Source organism: Cupressus sempervirens, chromosome 5 (assembly GCF_028749045.1).
Source record: "Cupressus sempervirens isolate cs-2001-9-10 chromosome 5, ASM2874904v1, whole genome shotgun sequence".
Taxonomy (NCBI): domain Eukaryota; kingdom Viridiplantae; phylum Streptophyta; class Pinopsida; order Cupressales; family Cupressaceae; genus Cupressus; species Cupressus sempervirens.
The window spans coordinates 770,712,683-770,732,190 of NC_143122.1; the positions used below are offsets into that span (position 1 = coordinate 770,712,683).

At 34.9% G+C, this 19,508-nt stretch overlaps 1 long non-coding RNA gene across 2 annotated transcripts; it reads right to left on the reverse strand.

Moving 5' to 3' along the window:
• Nucleotides 1-10,306: 10,306 nt before the first annotated feature.
• On the reverse strand, nt 10,307-11,961 carry LOC149558189 (uncharacterized). 2 transcript variants are annotated; one of them, XR_016352446.1, is made up of 2 exons: nt 11,583-11,961; nt 10,307-10,603 (listed from the first exon to the last, which is right to left on the reverse strand). It is a non-coding gene; the product is annotated as an uncharacterized LOC149558189 (long non-coding RNA). The 2 variants fall into 2 exon arrangements; XR_016352447.1 differs by having other exon boundaries at nt 11,507-11,961.
• Nucleotides 11,962-19,508: the final 7,547 nt, after the last annotated feature.

Sequence of the window (19,508 nt, forward strand, 5' to 3'; positions counted from 1 at the left end):
GAATTAGTATAAGCATATTGATTAAATTTCATTTAAATGGTTTAGTTTAAAATATTTTAGCATCTCTTTTTTAATTATTGACTTACAAAATTTTGATTGTTTAAGTTGGTATTCTTATTTATAAATAATTAATAAATATTAGTTTATATTAGATTTTATTTATACTTTAATAATTGGAATGTCACTACATAAAATGATGTGAGTTGGCAATTGTTTGATCACATGATATGAATTTTATGTGTAAGGAAGCAAAGGTGCGTGGAATCGCTTCCTACGCTAATCTTTGAGAGGACGATTATGGAAATCAAAGTAACTATTGCAAAGATCTCAAGAAATGCATAATAACATAATCAAAATAACAAAGAACACACAACACAGTGATTATCGTGGGGAAACCCTTTCGGGAGAAAAACCCCACCCTCCAAAACTCACACAATGTATTATCAAAGCAAGATGATTACAATACACTTGCAATGCAAGTTCTTATAGGAGCACATCACCACAACTCGAACTTGGAGAGACTCCTTCTAGCACCAGTCTTGCAAACTAAACTCAATTACACAAACACCTCCCCAAGCCCTCCTTTTATAGTGATTTTACAACCTGGAAACCACTTATGGTTTTACAAAACCATGGGCAAAATTACCATGTCACATGTTACCCATTTTTCACATTTACATTTCCAATATGGAAAAACAACCAGGTTAAAATAGTAATCCCGTCCACAATTTTGTCTCTTAGTCTAGACCCCCATAGAAGTCACAAAATGAGTAATCAAGGCTCTAAAAATGACCTACCTATATTCTACTATGGACAAGACTCATTTTAACAACTCACTAACCATTTTCCAATGCATAAACAAGTGGAAAACTTCCACAACCAAATTCTAGAATTTTCCAAGAAAGGATTGCAAGGTTGAGACACATGTTTCTCAACATTCTCCCACTTGTTGAACACCTTGCAAGAGTCAGGGGATCCAAAATATCATGGACTTAATTGCTAGGGGCTGAGAGGCCCATAGACTTTGAACACCACCTGAATTTTTCTATGCTCACGGGCTTAGTTAATGCATCAGCAACATTCACCAAAGTCTCTACCTTTTCCAGCTTCACCTTGCTGTCCTCGATCATATCTCTCAAAAAATGATATTGTACATCAATGTGCTTGGTCCTCGCATGAAAAGTCGGGTTCTTCGCTAGGCAGATTGCACTCTGGCTATCACTATAAATTGTCACTGCACCCTATTTGAGCTCTATATCTGAACACAATCTCTTTAGCTAGATGGCTTCTTTGCAGGAATGAGTAGCTACCATATACTCTACCTTAGTAGTGGACAAAGCGACCACAACCTGTTGCTTACTCATACAACTAATTGCACCACCAAATAATGTAAACACATATGCACCGGTGGATCTTCTTCTATCAACATCACCAGCCCAGTCTAAATCCACATAGCCTCGAATATCCAAGGAATTCTCACTTCCTGTTCCATGAAAACATATTGAGTACTCTGAGGTATCTCGCAAGTATCTGAAAACTCTTTTTACTGCATCCCAATGTGCTCTTCCTAGATTAGACATATAACGGGAAAGTACTCCCACTGCTTGGGCAATGTCTGGTCTTGTACAAACCATAGCATACATCAAACTTCCAACAACACTCTGATATGGTACTCGACTCATCTCTTCCATCTCCAATGGGGATGTAGGACACTGTGAGCTAGAAAGCTTTGTTCCCATAGTAATAGGAACACTCAATGGTCTTGCATCCTGCATATTGAATCTTTTCAAAATAGTACCAACATACTTACTTTGGCCTAGCCAAAGCTTTTTGTTCCATCTATCTCGTATAATCTCCATTCCCAGAATGTGCCTAGCTGCACCAAGATCTTTCATTTCAAACTTTATTGAGAGTTTTGATTTTAACTCTACAATCAAACCTTTTCCTTTGCCAATAAACAACATGTCATCGACATACAAGGCAATAACTAGGAAACCATCACCATCATATTTGAAATATATACAGTGATCAGATTTAGATCGCACAAATCCCAAACTCAACACATATGTATCAAACTTCTGGTACCACATCCTAGGACTCTGTTTTAAACCATATAAGGATTTCTTCAATTTACAGACCAAATGACTTTTACTTTTCACCACATAGTGCTCTGGCTGTGACATGTAAATTTCTTCCTCCAAATCTCCATGAAGGAAAGCAGTTTTCACATCCATTTGCTCGATCTCTAGATCATAAGCTATTGCAATAGAAAGAAAAAATCTAATGGATGTCATTTTGGCTACTGGAGAAAAAATCTCACCATAATCTACTCCCTCAACTTGAGAGTAACCTTTTGCAACCAAACATGCTTTATACTTCTCAATGCTTCCATTTGAACCCATCTTCCTTTTGAACACCCATTTACAACCAACAGGCTTCCGTCCTTCAGGCAATGGTACAAGGTCCCATGTACGATTCCTCTTAAGAGCTGCCATTTCTTCATCCATGGCTATTTTCCAGGACTATGAGTCATTCATACCAAGAGCCTCTTCTACAGATCTCGGTTCATCAATGTTAGCATTCAATGCAAATATGCACCTCCGATCATCAGGAGAATACCCATACCTTTTAGGTGGTTTCCTTTGTCTAGTAGATCTTCGAACAAGATCTGGTTCAGGTTCAGGAGGTTAAGGTTCATGATTAGGTTCTCCCTCTTCCTTTGATGATTCAGAACTCGTAGAGCTTTCTTCAACATCTCATCTTTTTAAGGGCCTTGATTCAACTTTCTCAGGTGTAGCAGGAAGTTGAATCACATCGTTCTTTTCTTTAATTTGTTCTGGCTCCACTGTAACAGAAGAAGGCTTAGTTTCTCTAAAAATAACACTTCTGGAATAAAATACCTTTTGTGCAACAGGATCCCGAAGCTTGTATCCTTTCACACCATAACTATATCTGATGAAGATGCATTTGACAGCTTTGTTGTCCAATTTTGTTCGCTTCTCCTTTGGCACATGAGCATATGCCTCACAACCAAACACTCTCAAATGTCTAAGTGAAGGCTTGTGGCCCAACCATGCTTCCATTGGTGTCTTATCAACAAGAGCTGATGTAGGAGACCTATTTATTAGGTAGCAGGAAGTGGCTATAGCTTCAACCCAAAAATTTTGTTCTAGTCCAGCACCACTCAGCATACTCCTAGCCTTCTCCATCAAGTTCCTATTCATTCTTTCTGCAACTCCATTCTGTTGTGGATAATATAGAGTTATCTTCTCTCTTTTAATACCACAATCTTTACAAAATGTGTCAAAAATATTGGAGCAAAATTCACCACCATTATCAGTTCTCAAGCATTTTATTTTCTTTCCAGTTTGCAATTCAACCATTGCTTTAAATTCTTTGAAACGATCGAAAACTTCAACTTTACTCCTAAGGAAATAAACCCATGTTCTTCTACTAAAATCATCAATGAAAGAAACATAATAAACTGATCTACCAATAGAAGGAACATCAACTGGACCAAATACATTTGAATGAATTAGATCCAAAATACATGAAGACTTATGAGAACTTGAGTAAAATCGAATGCAGTTTTGTTTACCATAGATACAATGCTCACAAAAATCAAACTCAAGATTGTAGTCATTCAACCCATCAACAAGGTTGTTATTTTTCAAGGTCCGTAGGCCCTTCTCACCTATGTGGCCAAGTCTCTAGTGCCATAACATAGTCTTCTCTGCAGGAAACTTTGATTCGGTAGACAGAGCACCCTTAGGTACCCAAAAACCATGACCATCTGTTGAAAGAGAAAATCTCTCCTTCTCCAACTGAGTAGTATTTTTCACAATCTTATCAGAAGTACTATTACACTCGACTGTGCGTGCATCAAGTTGGTACAATGTACCCAATCTACTTCCTCTTGCTATTACCATAGCACCTCTCACCATTTTTACACCTGCTTCAAAAAACTGTACATGCACACCCACATCTATTAGCTTACTAATAGATAAAAAATTCCTTGCTAGTCCAGGGATATGCAAGACACCATCAAATCTTCTAATTCTACCATCAAAAAATTTCACAGGAATACTTCCACGACCAACAATGTCAAGTACTGAATTATCACCCAAATATACCTTACCACCATCAAAATTTTCATACTTACTAAACCAGATCCTATTAGGAGTCATGTGGAAAGATGCACTTGAATCTATTAACCATGCATTTTCACTTGCATGAGTGGCCAAGGCTGCAATGAAAGCATCTCCATCTTCATTCTTGGACTCAGAATCAGAATCTTGCTTCTTCTTCTTCTTCTTTTTCTTCTCCTCTTTGTAGTTCTTTTGGAAGTGTCCAGGTTTGCCACAATTCCAACATATTGCCTTGGACTTACTAGGGGATTTCGATCACCCCTTATTTTTGGACTTAGAATGGCCATGTTGCTTTTCATTCTTGCCTCTTTCTTTTGGTCTTTCACGAACACTCAAAGCCTCTTTGGCATTCAGAGAGACCTTCCTTCTCATCTCCTCAGAAAGTAGAGAATCAACAATGTCCTCCATCTTCAAGACAACTGAAGTGCTCCCTATAGCCATCACAAGACTATCCCATGAATCTGGCAATGAACATAACAAGATTTGACACCTTTCTTCTTCATCCATTGCCACCCCTACTGAGGTCAACTGAGTCACCAACATATTCAACCTTTTCAGATGCTCAGAAATTTGTCCACCTTCTTCCATTCTCAAGGAATACAACTTCTTCCTCAAGAAAATCTTATTCACAAGTGATTTCTCTTGATAGATCTCACTAAGCTTTTTCCAAAGCTTCTTCGCGATAGGTTCTTCATGGACATTAATCATAATCGAGTCTGCAAGACACAATCTAATGAGACCTTTAGCTTTTCTATCATTCACATCATATTGTGTGGCTAATGTCGGATCTATGGGTCTCAGCTTGTTCTCATCAATTGCATCCCATAGATCTTGATCAGACAACAGATCTTCCATCTTCAGCTTCCACATCTCAAAGTTTGTGCCAAAAAACTTTTCAACATCAATTCTCCCTGACATGCTTGCCATCTTTTCAATCCTACAACACAGAAATGAAATGCTCTACACAAGCTCCCACTCAAACCTTGATTAGCTCAAAAAACCCTATACCCAACAAATAGAACCAAAATTGGCCAGGCTCTGATACCACTTGTAAGGAAGCAAAGGTGCGTGGAATCACTTCCTATGCTAATCTTTGAGAGGATGATTATGCAAATCAAAGTAACTATTGCAAAGATCTCAAGAAATGCATAAAAACATAATCAAAATAACAAAGAACACACAACACAATGATTACTGTGGGGAAACCCTTCCGAGAGAAAAATCCCACCCTCCAAAACTCACACAATGTATTATCAAAGAAAGATGATTACAATACACTTGCAATGCAAGTTCTTACAGGAGCGCATCACCACAAATCGAACTTGGAGAGACTCCTTCTAGCACCAGTCTTGCAAACTAAACTCAATTACACAAACACCTCCCCAAGCCCTCCTTTTATAGTGATTTTACAACTTGGAAACCACTTATGGTTTTACAAAACCATGGGCAAAACTACCATGCCACATGTTACCCATTTTTGACATTTACATTTACAATATGGAAAAACAACCAGGTTAAAATAGTAATCCCGTCCACAATTTTGTCTCTTAGTCTAGACCCCCATAAAAGTCACAAAATGAGTAATCAAGGCTCTAAAAATGACCTACCTATATTCTACTATGGACAAGACTCATTTTAACAACTCACTAACCATTTTCCAATGCATAAACAAGTGGAAAACTTCCACAAACAAATTCTGGAATTTTTCAAGAAAGGATTGCAAGGTTGAGACACATGTTTCTCAACATTATGTGGGATACACATTTCAAAGCTTACTAAGCTCAACGTTGTTCAAAATCACTCTTAAGAAAATGACATATCTTAAATTGTTTTTAGTTCATTGTTCTTCTATAATATAGAAACAAATTATATGACATATCGTGTTTTGATATGAAATATGAAAATGTATAAGTCTTTCTTCCTTGTTTTGGCTTCACAAATGTAGATGATAGTTGTATATGGGAAGTCCCTTGAGTGTCCAAATCATCCAAAATACTTTTAAATGTATTCTCTACCTACAACTACTCTCGTGACTCTTTGTTATTTTCCTTTTAAATATTGTAGGACTTTAAATATGAGTTACATTATTGATATAGCTATATTTTTATCATAAGAATTTAATTTATTTGAACTATACTAAAATGTGAATGATAATTTCTTTCATTTATACATTGATTTATTTATTTTTTGGATAAGTAAGAGGCCGAAGCCAACATTAATTATTATGTGTTGTGATTAATTATTATTATTTATTAAGAGTGCATAGAGTCGAACCCAAGACCTCCCACATAAGAGGCTCACAATTTACTGTTGTGTTGTAGGTTCTTGCCTTTCATTTATGCATTGATTATTCCCATCATGAATCAATAGTAAAATATGGATACTTATATTTTTCTAAATTATTAAACAACAAAATTTATTATAGCTTAAAAGATTAGTATGCAATATTTTGAAATTTTATATAATGATTGGCTAGATAAGCAAAAGAAATTAAATTCGATCAATACATTAGTATTCACATCCCTCAACATAAATTAATAATAAATTTTGTATTTCCATGTCAATATATGTTATAATTTGTAATTGTTTTGATAAAATATATCACTATAAAAATATATCAGCCACTAACATTAATTACAAGAACAAAAGCTACTATTTTCTTAGCATATTACACATATTCTTACATAACAAAAAATTATCTTATCTAGTCATCTCAAACTAGGCTATGTGGGCTACATATATGGACTAGCTATAAATAAACTTTCATTGATTTTTTTTAGCATTGAAAGTAACATGCTTTTTAATCTTTGTTGCTCATTCATCCTCTTGGAGACATTCTTATTTCTTTCATGGACTATGCATTTTATTGTGTGGAGGTATGAATGTCATATTGGTTTGTGTGTTGCTAACTTCTTTTGGCACTTCTAACTTGTCTTGTTGAGTGTTTTCAACAACTCACATGTTTATTGTATGCTACTCTCCCTATGTTTCTTTTTGGATGGAGTAGTTGTTATTTAATCAAACCAAGTGGTACCTCAATTTTTGGTTCTCAAGTCATTCTCTATCCTCAACCTCCCTCTAATTTGGTGTCTTTTTAGGCACCTTTCTTTAATTCTTTGCACTGACCTCCTTCATGTTGAGGGTTCTTGCATTCCGAGGTGGGGTAAATGGACGAAACATTTGGTATCACATATCGATGCTTAGAATAACAATCATAAGATCAATGTCTTTGATTGTTCTCAATTAAGGATGATGAGCTCAAACCTAAGACATTTTAAGACCATTAATTATCTTTATCTTCTCCTTACCACTTCATCTATGGACACATCTCCCACTCTCTTAAATTTATCTTTCTCTCACCACTCCATCTCTACACACATCTCCCATTCTCTATCCATCCATCTCTCTCCATCACACCCATCCTATAACTTTAAATCCTTACATCTCCATATTTCTTCCCCCATCTCCCTCTCCCTCTATCTATATCTTGCTATCTCTACATCCTTCTCTAATGACTATATATCTCCCCCTCTCTACCTCTATCTATATATCACTTCTTACCTCTATCTTTATCTTTATAATTCTCCTTCTGTCCCTCCCTCCCTCTCTCCTTTTGTCTCCTATCTATAAATTTATTGCTACCATCTCTATCTACCTCTCTCCCTTTATCCATCTATTTTCTTCTCTATATCCCTCTCCTCCATCTCCATCTCCATCTCCATCTTCCTCCCTATTGCTATCTCCTTTTATCTCTCACTCTTCTCTCTTCTCAATGTGCCCTTTCTATTACTATATCCCCTTGAAGATTTCTTCCTCTCTTCATACTTCAAACATAACATGCAATAAATCATAAAATTATATAACTAAAAAATTTGTTTATGTTAAACTGCATTTTTCAAGACATGTTTAAAAATATATAAGAAATTAGATATATATGTATTTGATTAATTAATATAAAAACCAAAATATAATTATACAATAATAATTTTTATTCAATATAGAAAAAAAACTATAAATTAAGCTATTTCTTTTATTTTTATTAGTTAGATTTTTTTTTTTAAATAGACATAAATAATAATTAAAAATAATACAATTTTTTTAAAGTAAAAATTTAAGGAATTCAAATTTATTAGTTCTTGAGGCAGGGAATAATTAATTTTTATAAGAAACACATAGTCAATTTCTAAAGTTAAAAAAAAGTTATTTTTTAATTAATTTTCAATTGATAATTTCTATTATTTCATTGGCTAATGACAATTTTAGTAGAGCTAAAAATGATTTTATGACATTGAAGTTTAGAAAATAGAGCTTCAAAAAGTTCGTTTAGATAAAACAAATTCTAGAAAATTCTTGGCAGGTTCTTGCGATTTCACTGATCTGCATCATCAATTCGAGGGCTGCAAAGTGGAATGCAAGGTATATCCACTACTCTGCATATTCATGCATATTAGGCTCTTCTGGATAAAGACAAAATTTTATTTATCTTTGATGGGAGGCTCAGCAGAGATCTGTAATTGTAAGGTGAAAGATACTGCCTGAATGCAGATTTTTTTGCACCTTTGTAATTGTGCACAAGCTGTGCATTTTTTTAAATAGGACTCTGTTATGGCTCTATCGATTCTCCTCCAACGCAATTCGAATCTTTTCATTCTAAAAAGCAAAATGCCGAAATCAAATTTCCCACTCACATTGAAGAACAAAATTTACCTAAAAATGCAGGAGATTATTACCAAATTGAATAGTGTTGAATGATAGACCAAAAAACTATAGCTTTTATAGGTTGAAGCAAAAGTGGTTTCTTTGGAAGCAATGCAAAAAGATTACTAATAGAGACATGGAGACTTGATGCAATGATCCAGATAACAACCATGTGGAATTCAATTTGAACGAGATTAAATCAAAGAAGCTAAACAGCATCACTGCAACAATACTCAAATTTTAATTTTGTTTTGTTTTTTTGAAGATTCTGAGTATGATTTGGAACAGTAACAACCTTTACACAACAACCGATCATCCAACAACTCTCCAATGGCATTAAGTCTCCTGTATGAGGAAACACAGCAATGAGGAGCGATTTTATGTGGGAAAAAAGCAAGGAAGACCATCGTAGGTCTCAAATGGGCTTCCAAATCTGTTGTTTAGGCAACACTTCAGCCCTAAAGCTTCGACAGAGACATTTCACTAAAAGAGAACAAATATTTCTCCTAAAGTTATGTTGGTAGAAGACAACAAACATTGCATTAAAAGACAACAACTCCATGTACCCCAAAAATGGACTTTTATTCTCCAAGGCCAATACTCAAATGACTTAAATATGTAAAAATAATAATAACTATGTAGCAAATGAGGAATTTGAAGCAAAAATAAAGAGCTAACCTAGGCGTAGAACTGGAAGGCTCTTGGCAATCCCTTAAGTCACTTAAAGCTTCCCCAACCTCCTACTTTAACATGTTTCTCTATGAAAAATCAGATTATTACTAACATATATATCCTTTCTCTCATTGCAGCAAAACTGAATGGCTTGGTGGATAAATCCCAGCCCATCTAATCCAACCATCTTAGCATTCTAAGACTCAAGAACTCACATCTGCCTCATTTGCAACTAATATCGTTGTTGAATGGTTTTCCAAGTAGATGTTATGTTTGAAAGCTAATGTAGATTTCATTTGAGATTAAAATGTCAAAAATCATCTCCTATCATGCTATTCGATGTGTAAGCTTTATTTAGATGGTAATTGGATTGACAGTAGTGACAAAGGACTAAAAGATGATGGAAGACAAACAAACTGGGATCAACATGCAAATAGGCAATTGTATGAAGCACAATCATGTAAGGAATGTTGTTAGATGCTAAATAGGGTTCATGCACATTGCAACAACAAAAAAATGTACAAGATACTAGATGTACTCATTCAGACAAGGCAAGAATCTTTCAGTCAAGATAAATTTGATCCTTGGTAGATTTTAGAACATTATAGGCATTTATAGAATAAATAAGTAATGTAAATAAGTTCACTAAAAAATGAGCTGCAATTATGAAAACAAACCACTTTTATTCTGTACATTATCTCATATGCAAGTCTTCGTGCATAAATTTATCTTTTAAATAGATGTATGATATTTATGTATCATTACACATATTTTGTTAAATGAAAGAAATTTCATATTTGAGGCCTAGATTCTTGCAATGCACATATTGCATATGCCGTCGTTGTGTTTTCTGATCACATCTATTGTAAAAACAAATTGAAATGTGTGGATTCAAAGGAATAATTTTTTTGAATTTTTCAATCTCAGAATAACTTATTTATTGGAAAAGATACACAAAGGGCAATATAACTCATCGACTTGGCTGGGAAGAAGTTCAATGATCAGCCTCACCTTGATATCTGTAGTTAGTTGCTTGTAAGTGATAGGAAACTTAACATCACCCATGTTCTCAATCCTTTGTACTCCTGTACACAAAAATATAAATTATGTATCCAAGGTTAGCATAGTATTTCACTGCTATTACTACTTTACAATTCAAAGGAAATAAAAGAAAATAGGGAATTCTTTGCATACAATCCAACAGCCATGTTTGTAAAGAAAGCAAACGATTTTAAGGATAATGATAAGAAAGAAATTACAGTTAAAAAGGTAGAAAGGTATTTTCAGGTAAATATGGACTCCCAAAAGCAGTCTAGTTATTAATGGGAGAGCATTCCTGGGTAGTCGCCAAAGCGGAAAGATGGGAAAAGCCCCAATATTACTCACTCACGAAGACATCATGTTTATTAAATGCATCTACAACTCCATTTTTGATGTACCAGAAGTCTGAATGGTCAACATGGTAAAACATGGGAATAAGTCTGGCTTTGGTTTGAAAAATTAGAGCAAGCTCGGCTAAACACCAATGAGACTGCATATCTGAGTGAGAAGATGGCTATGTGCACTGTGGTAGAGAAAATGGCGTTCTTTATGGTGGAAGAAATTGAGTCTCCCAGTTGAGTCTCTTCACAATCAAGATACGCCTGTATTCTAGCTTTCTTCAGAGAATTGTACATCTGCAGAGCCAGATTTGCTTTGGTGTCCGGGCCTCAATGGTTGATGAATACATAAAGTGTTCATCAGACAAGGAGGACTTCATCTTTTTGTTGGGAGGTTCAAGAATCACAAATGGCTCAGTTGCCTGGTCTACTTGACTAGATGTGGAAGTGAAGGCCATCTAGTAACAAATTTTGCATAGGTAAAAGTCTCTATTTAGCGAGGGCATTGGTCACAGGCTAGCATTTACTATGTCCTTACAAACCAGGGATATGCATTAGATGTCATGTTTTAGTGACTCAATGCATGCACCAGAACACTTCTGCACCAACCCATAGAATTGTAGGGGCTGCACCGGCCATGCTCGATTGAGCCCTTTAGAATAGTAGGCTTGTAGGCTATCGTTACCTACTGTCAGCCTCCTCTACATCGACTACAAGTCTCCTATCCCCTCCATAGTTGGTAGGTGGCCCCTCTCTCTCTAGTCGCATGGTTCCTATGTCGCCACGCTTGTTTCTCAGTCTGTCCTCCTTCATAGACCGAGATAAAGAAGTAGTAGATGCCAGTGCGATTCCAAATCGAGCTTTGAGATCAAAATTCAAAGCCTCCACTGAACTCAATAAAAATACCTCTCTAGACAGAGACCATAGCACACACAATCCTAAAAAACGACTCATTAAAATCATAGCTACTGATGTAGCTCAAGATTTTGAACAGATCGTTTCATGTTGTTAGCAATGTCCATGCCAAAATTGGACAAATCTTGCAGGAAAAATAACCTGTGAAAGTAGACCCAACTTATATTTGCAACCTATTTATATAATAATCTCAAAGCAAATCTGAAAAATCCAAATCTTTATTGCAAAAGATTTGATTAGATCGCATGGAAGAAATCTGATTTGACTGCATGGCATGGAAATCTGATGTGATTTTAGGAAATTTTGTTTTGATATTTAGAGATTTGTTTTCCATAGATGATTTCAGCATGAAAAATCGTTGAATGGTAAGTGGTTTTGTAGTCAGACAGGTTTGGGCTGAAATGCCCACCTATAATAGCCTATCGGCTAATTAATTAAAGTGTTATATTAATTGCATGTTATTTTTTAATTAATTAACAATTAAGTGGGTTTAGTTTGAATGTTGTGTAAATGTTGCCATCTACAACCACTACTCTTTCTTTGTTGTGGACCCTACCTGGCGTTCATCAGTGGACCACTAGATATTTTATGTGTATTGCTCTCAAATGAACCGATGCATTTTTTAACGTTTGTGTCTATTTCGTTTGGTTTCAAATTATAATTTCAAGTTGATTGTGATTTTGTTAAGACTGATGGAGACAATTTAGGACTAGAATATAAAGAAAAATCATTCCTTCAACCACACTTTCTTGACTCGCAATGCATACACCGATTGTGTGCAATGACAATAATTAGAAAGTGTTTCATTTCCTATGCATTGTAATTAGGATCAATGCTTTGCTTTCTTCTAATGTAGGAAGAAACATACAATGCAATTTCTTCTCTACCTAGCTTAGCTTATATGTATTTCAAAATGGTTAAATTAAAGTATTCTATTTTTTTTGGTGTTATTTAGAATCGTTAAACTACATTCAATGATTAATTTTTCCCAATGTTGTATACCACTGCAATACAAATGGTTTTAGCAAATTTTTAGTTAATTTTATAGATGCATAGATGCTTATTGGTAAACAAATTTGTCACTTAGAAAATATGCGATTTAGCCCAATGGAGTGTGTGGCAAATCACTTACTCCAACAGCTGGATAGGCCTTTGATATCTGGCCTTCCTTTGCGTTTAGAGGGGCAACTCCCTCGTAAGATAAACATTTTTATTTTTCAATGAAAATGATTAGAACTTAGAAAATAGAAAGGAAACCATTGATAGTGAATGCACCACACGACTTCAATGTTTCCATAAAAACAATGTAAACTATTAATGAAAACAATCAAGAACTATGCTTGAGAGTTGTCATTAATACAATGTTGATTCAATCATTCAGGAGCATTTGCACAATAATGTAAAAACATCCATTACAAAGAAAGAATCAATATTTCAACATTTTAGACATGTAGAAAGAGAGAACGCAAAGTGTACTTTCTTTATTTCTTAGCACCAAGAATATAAGAAATGATTGATTACAAGAACAACAATTGTACACACTTTCCAAAAATTGCCTTGTTATCAAAACATAATTGTTCCCTATCTCCAAGTCTAAAAAGTCCCTTACTACATTGAGATTTTAGAATTTATAGCTTTTCTAGAATAACTAACCTTTTAGGTTTGTAACTACTCAGAAAGTTAGAGTCTGGACTACTTCGAAGATAGTTTGTAACCAACTCTAACATTCAATGCTTAACTATAGTTGGAAAAAGATAAGACATTGACCAAAACCAAAATTAATTCTAAAGCTAACCTTTTTACAAAATATATAAATAAAAACTTGAGACAACTTTAGACATATGCACTTCTAACTTTTAACTATGATCACTAATATTTCCTAAGCTTGCTCTTTGATCTATAGGTGCTATGAGTAGGAGAGTCAAGTTTTCCTTGTATGCTCTAAATGATTTGATGACTTGAGCCAACACCTTGTTTTTAATGATGATTAAGCTCTGCATTTTCAGCTTGCATAGATCATGTCTCTTTCTGACTTTATCTAACTCTATGACATAACCTGGTAAGTTTTGAATATAGGAATCCAAAGCCACTGAGAGACTTCTCAATCTCATCATAATTCTAGCATCTAAAATTTATTTGCTGCCAAGTTTGGTGCTAATTTTTGCCTCTATCCATTCCAAAATGGAAGATATGTCTGGATCTTGAGTGTGTTTGCTAATAGGGATACCTTCTACAATCATCAATATATTCCCCAAGGCCTTCTTTTTCAGTAGCTTGCAGGAGTTTAAGAATTGTTCCGTTTCTTCCAATTGTTGACTCATGATATTAATCTTCCATCCAATGTTTTCCACCCATATGTCAATTTTCCCTTCTTCTCAACTAATGATTAACTTCAGCGATTTTGCTATATCGATGTCCATTCCTTTAATGTCTACTAAATTAGCATCAATTTATCTCTAGAATGTGTGTTGTTCTTTGAGAGTTGTTAACTCGTTTTGAATGTTTTGTTGTAAATGATCTGCCTTAGCATAGGTAAGCTTAACCTCTTAAAATAGGCTTGGTGCTCATTCTTTCATACTTTTTACCCATGCTTTCACCATCTTACCATAAGTTTGACATTCTCCTTTGTCTTGAATGGTTTCTTCATTAGAAATTTTCTTGGGATCTTCTATGATTCATCCTAAGAAATCACTTACCATCAATCAGGTGCATGAAAAAAGTGCTCAAACTTGACACTTGAGTAATGCTGAAATCATTTTTGTTTGCCTCATTTATGTCCTTCTCTATGACTGGTTGTGCAATTTTAATAAATAAGTTTCATAAGGTAGAATTCACTGTTAGTCTAGAATCCATTCTATTCTTCTTTATCTTTGTGCCTTTATGCATTAAATTAGCCATGACATCTAGATTTGGTACTTCCAATTGGGTCATCCTTTTCTTCTTTCTCTCCAGCTTTGTTGTAACCAAGATGTTGAAATACTGGTAGATGGGTTGATTACTGAAGGAACCTATAGGATTGTAGATGATAAATCCAAGTTATGTATATTTTCTACAATTGGCACCTCTTGAGTTGTTTCTACACTTTCAGGAGACAATGAGCATGCATGATATTCTATTGATTGAATCATGTAATCTACAAATGATGCTAAAGTGTTCATCTTAGGAGCTTCATCTATCATCTGTTGAATTGTTTTTGAAGTGTCCTCCTTGGGTTTTGATCTCCTCTTCCTAGTGACTACATTGAGTTCACATGTTGAAGCTAGATCAACTCCTTTATCTAGATCTTCACCATCATCTCCACCTTATGCACTATGTAAAGAGCCTAAAGAAGTAGGGATAGAAGACGAAATGGCTAAAATTGATGTACCTTCCTATCAATTATTAATTTTCTTTGCATTGTCTTTTCTTGTTGATCTAGTAGCTATATGAATAAATAGTAGTATAGGCCACAGACCCGACATTCAATTAAGGCAGAGATCAATTAATATACGGTAATTCTAATAATAGTATCCACTTAAAGAAGAAAGGATCAATCAAGTTTGAATCATCCTCTTTTATGCCTATCACATCCCATCCCATTTTGTAATCAATGATTTATTGTAGTGTGAATCTCATCTAATCCCTTCTTCTCACTTCAAAGTCATTTTCATAATTTTCCCAATAATCTTCTATTGTGGGGAAATGGAGATAGGTAGGTCTAAGTGCCAAGTTATTTTTAACATACCCGCTACCATCAAATGGGAAGCAACTATGTAAAGAGTGTAAAGTTATGTTCACCATGGATGTCTCAATATTTTGAGCATCTGAAGAAGAAAGACAATTGTAGTGCCTAATGTTGATTGAGAAAGGAATTGATCTTTTGTTCTTGCACTTTTTGTTTACCTGACCAATTTTCCTGTAATCTTCTAAAAGTACTAACCTGTAATCTACAAAGTTAGGCAACATGAGAGGGCAATCTTGAAAACCTCCAATGAAAATCTAAGTGAATTGGGGGTACTGTATGAAGAAACTACCATAAGTACTAATGAGATTGGCTACTTCAAGAGAAATTCAGAGTCCTATATCTCCTTGTAGCTCCCTAGCTACGAGAATAGAAAAAGCATCATTCTACTTGCATAGGTGTGTATTTCTTTGTCTCAATTGCAATTGGAGGTAATAATTATAAATTTGTGTGGTTAAGCTATACTCCCAATAAGGATTAAGACTAGGCCTTGATTTAATAGTAGCAATTGTGTACATTAGGTACAAGGACATGTAAAACCCTTGACTTACATTGAATCTGGTTAACTAGTGATGAAGTATATTGCTAATCATTTCTCCCCAATCTATAAATTATTTTCTAGTGGTGATGGTATTAATGTACAAAAATATCCAATCCTAAAAATCTTTAGCCATCTAATTTCCCACCACTCTATTGAGAAGAATTATCATATCATAAATGTCTTCATTAAAGATATTTATGCGTAACACTCTTGGCAACTATAACTGTCCTCATCTAGGTTGATCGAACCAACTACTAGCAACGACATTCATACATGTTTTCTTATTCTGATGGAAGTATCCTTAGACACCTTATTTTGAGATTTCTGTGATTTCTTCTCTACCTGGCAATCTAAATGTGATGGAGATAGATACTAGATCTAGCCTTGCCATGACATTACCTCTTGAGGTGTTGATGTCCCTAGAATTTTGATCATATGCCTTGATACATTCTAAAACTAATTCTGCACATTGAACTGCAAGTGGGTGCCTCCTATATGGGCTAGACCACTTTCCAATGTTCATTGTGCCAGGGGTGATTTATCTTCTCTACTCATCATTTTCCAAAATTTTGCAATTTCCATATGTCCCATCTTTGTATATAATATCTCTGGAAGCATGCTTGTTAATATCATAGGAAGCTCTTTACCTTGGAATTTGTACCTCATAGTATTGCTTACAAAATCCCTATCCTAGTGCAATGTCAAATGTAAAGTCAATATTCCCTTTGCCTCATATCAAACTCTATGTTCCATTTTCTTGACACAATATGAAGCTTTATCAAAATCTTCATTTCACTTGTAGATTCCAATATTCATCTGGAGCATCCACAAGATATTTTTAAATGTTTATCAATACCATTTTGGTTCATTTACTTCTTCTAAACAATGCACACATTTCATATACAATAGAGGCATTATGTCAAATAGTTTCCATGCATATTGATGTTTTCATTTAACTAGTTGCATGTGAGGAATACATGAGTTACTTCACATTCTCTATTTAAGAGCATCGATTTCTCAATGATTTCTCTAAATATTTCATTCTGCATGGCTGTTTATCGACTATGTGATGTCACAATGTGGATTCTATTATTTTAAACCATACTATTGGAGGAGAAGGTTGGTTGGAGAGAGAGAGAGAGAGAGAGAGAGAGAGAGAGAGAGAGAGAGAGAGAGAGAGAGAGAGAGAGAGAGAGAGAGAGAGAGCAGAGATTGCAAGTATGCAGAAGGAATTATGTTACACATATAATGTGCATCATTTCCAAAGTTTATGGAAGTGATGGTCATTGATTGAGAACATAATTTCAAACATCCTGCTTCAAGCCTCACACAATTTGGATGGATTACACCTTCAACCCACCTAATTTGGTTTCTTCCAAAGATTACACTTCTCTCATGAAACTAGGTATTTTATACATCTTGGCACAAATTATAGCATTTCACTTTGTTCAAATGTTTTTACAATGTGTTTGAGGAATTTCCCACCCCCTGCTACTCCCTTTTCATGTACGTGTCTGGCTTGTGATGGATGAGCAACACTGACATTTATGAGGTATTCTACTAAATAGTTGGCACCTTTACTCTACATATTCATATATATACTTGCCAATCTGGAGTTTTATAAGCTTTGTACAGGCTTGCAGGTTGAAGGGTGGGATGCACATAAATGAGCTAATCTCCTTCAAGGCCATAGGTCACATGAATCTAGCCTTCAATTAAAAATAGTGCATGTGCCTTGTCTATGGTTTTATGGACTTAAAAATAATTAGTTTAACAGCTTACGTGCCTAGTCTATGATATGTCAAACCCGTAGATCTAGGAGGAGGGTCTTTAATAAAATGTTTCACTTGCCTTGCTTGGGAGTTGACATGCTAAGAAATGTTCATGTTACTCTACTTTTCCATTAGCATATTGTGGCAGGAGAGATAAGTTATATTCCCAAAAAAATTATACGCATTGTGAATGGTCATATTTACCATGTTTTGTAACACATTATTCTACTCTCCATGTGTAGTGTGCATCCACAATGTCACCTTATTTACAATACATGGAAACAAGTGAGTTCCCTGCAAGGACACTTCAATAGTTGTACACCTACTCTGATACTTCCATTCTCTCCTTTCATTCATTCAAGATGAATCCACACAATGCCTTATAGATTTTTTTGTTTCTATAAAGGCTCTGAATACTACCATAACCTATTTAGAAATATTATCTATTGAATGAATTTTGATGAGTAAGTGAATAGACTTCTTCTGATTGATGGTTGGTATGCCCAAGATTTCCATCCTCAAACTGATAATTACATCTCTCCATGCCTTGAAGATTCATCAACCATTTTCTTGTGTTGCATTATAACTACCATTTTATTTTCTTGAAAATATAGGAGTTCGAGTTCTTTCAATCTTGAGGTTAGGATTAGGACAAACATTTAGAGTACGTAGTGAGAGAGTATTTTAGTACATAGAGACATATAGTTTTGTGTGAGGGAAACCTAATCAAACCCATACTTTTATCTAAAAGTTTGAGTATGTAGAAAGAGGTAGTATAGGTAGTGAAAATTTTGAGGAAAGAAAGAAATCCAAACTCAAACCTAAACTTCTCTCTAGAAGTTAAAGTATGAGGGAGAGAATATGTTGGAATAGTGGAAAATGGTCTCTCTCTCTCTCTCTCTCTCTCTCTCTCTCTCTCTCTCTCTCTCTCTCTCTCTCTCTCTCTCTCTCTCTCTCTCTCCATTGATTATCTTGATTAATTCTCTCTCATAAAATTAACTGGGCAATAGCTGGCTCTATTTGGGGACAAGAATTATGTAGGATGCTGAGTGAACCTAGATTTAAGAAAGAGTAGTACTTTATAAGAAGGGCTATATAGTCACTCCAAAAGGAGATAAATCTAGGAACAAGAGACTAAGCAAAAAAAAATTGGAAACATGACCAAACAAAAAAGAAAGGAAAGCATAACAAAAACTCCTAACTAAGATATGTACAATGTTGCAGATTATACGCCTTATTGATGATAATGCTTCAAATGTTTCCCATTGTAAGGTAAGGGCAACTAAGTACCACTAAGATATGATAAGATGAAGGAATTTTGTCCACATACTCTTTAATCTAGAATGGGCCACTCCATAAGAAGTCAAACTTTCCATGTAGACCTTTTGGTTCTCTACGCTTGTCCCAAAGTAAGACAAGATCACCTTCCTAGAAGACCCTCTATTTAACTTTCTTATGAAACAACTTTTTACCTCAGGGATCATGTTCCCGTATCTTATCTACAACCACTTTCCTTTCCTCTTCCAGTTTGGTCAAATATAATATTCTCTTTTCAAGAGCATCTTTGAATTCATAGTCTTCAATAGCATCTTGTAACTTTAAAGAAAATAATTCCAGAGGAAGGGGGAAAATTGCTTCAGTACCATATAGAATTTCAAAGGG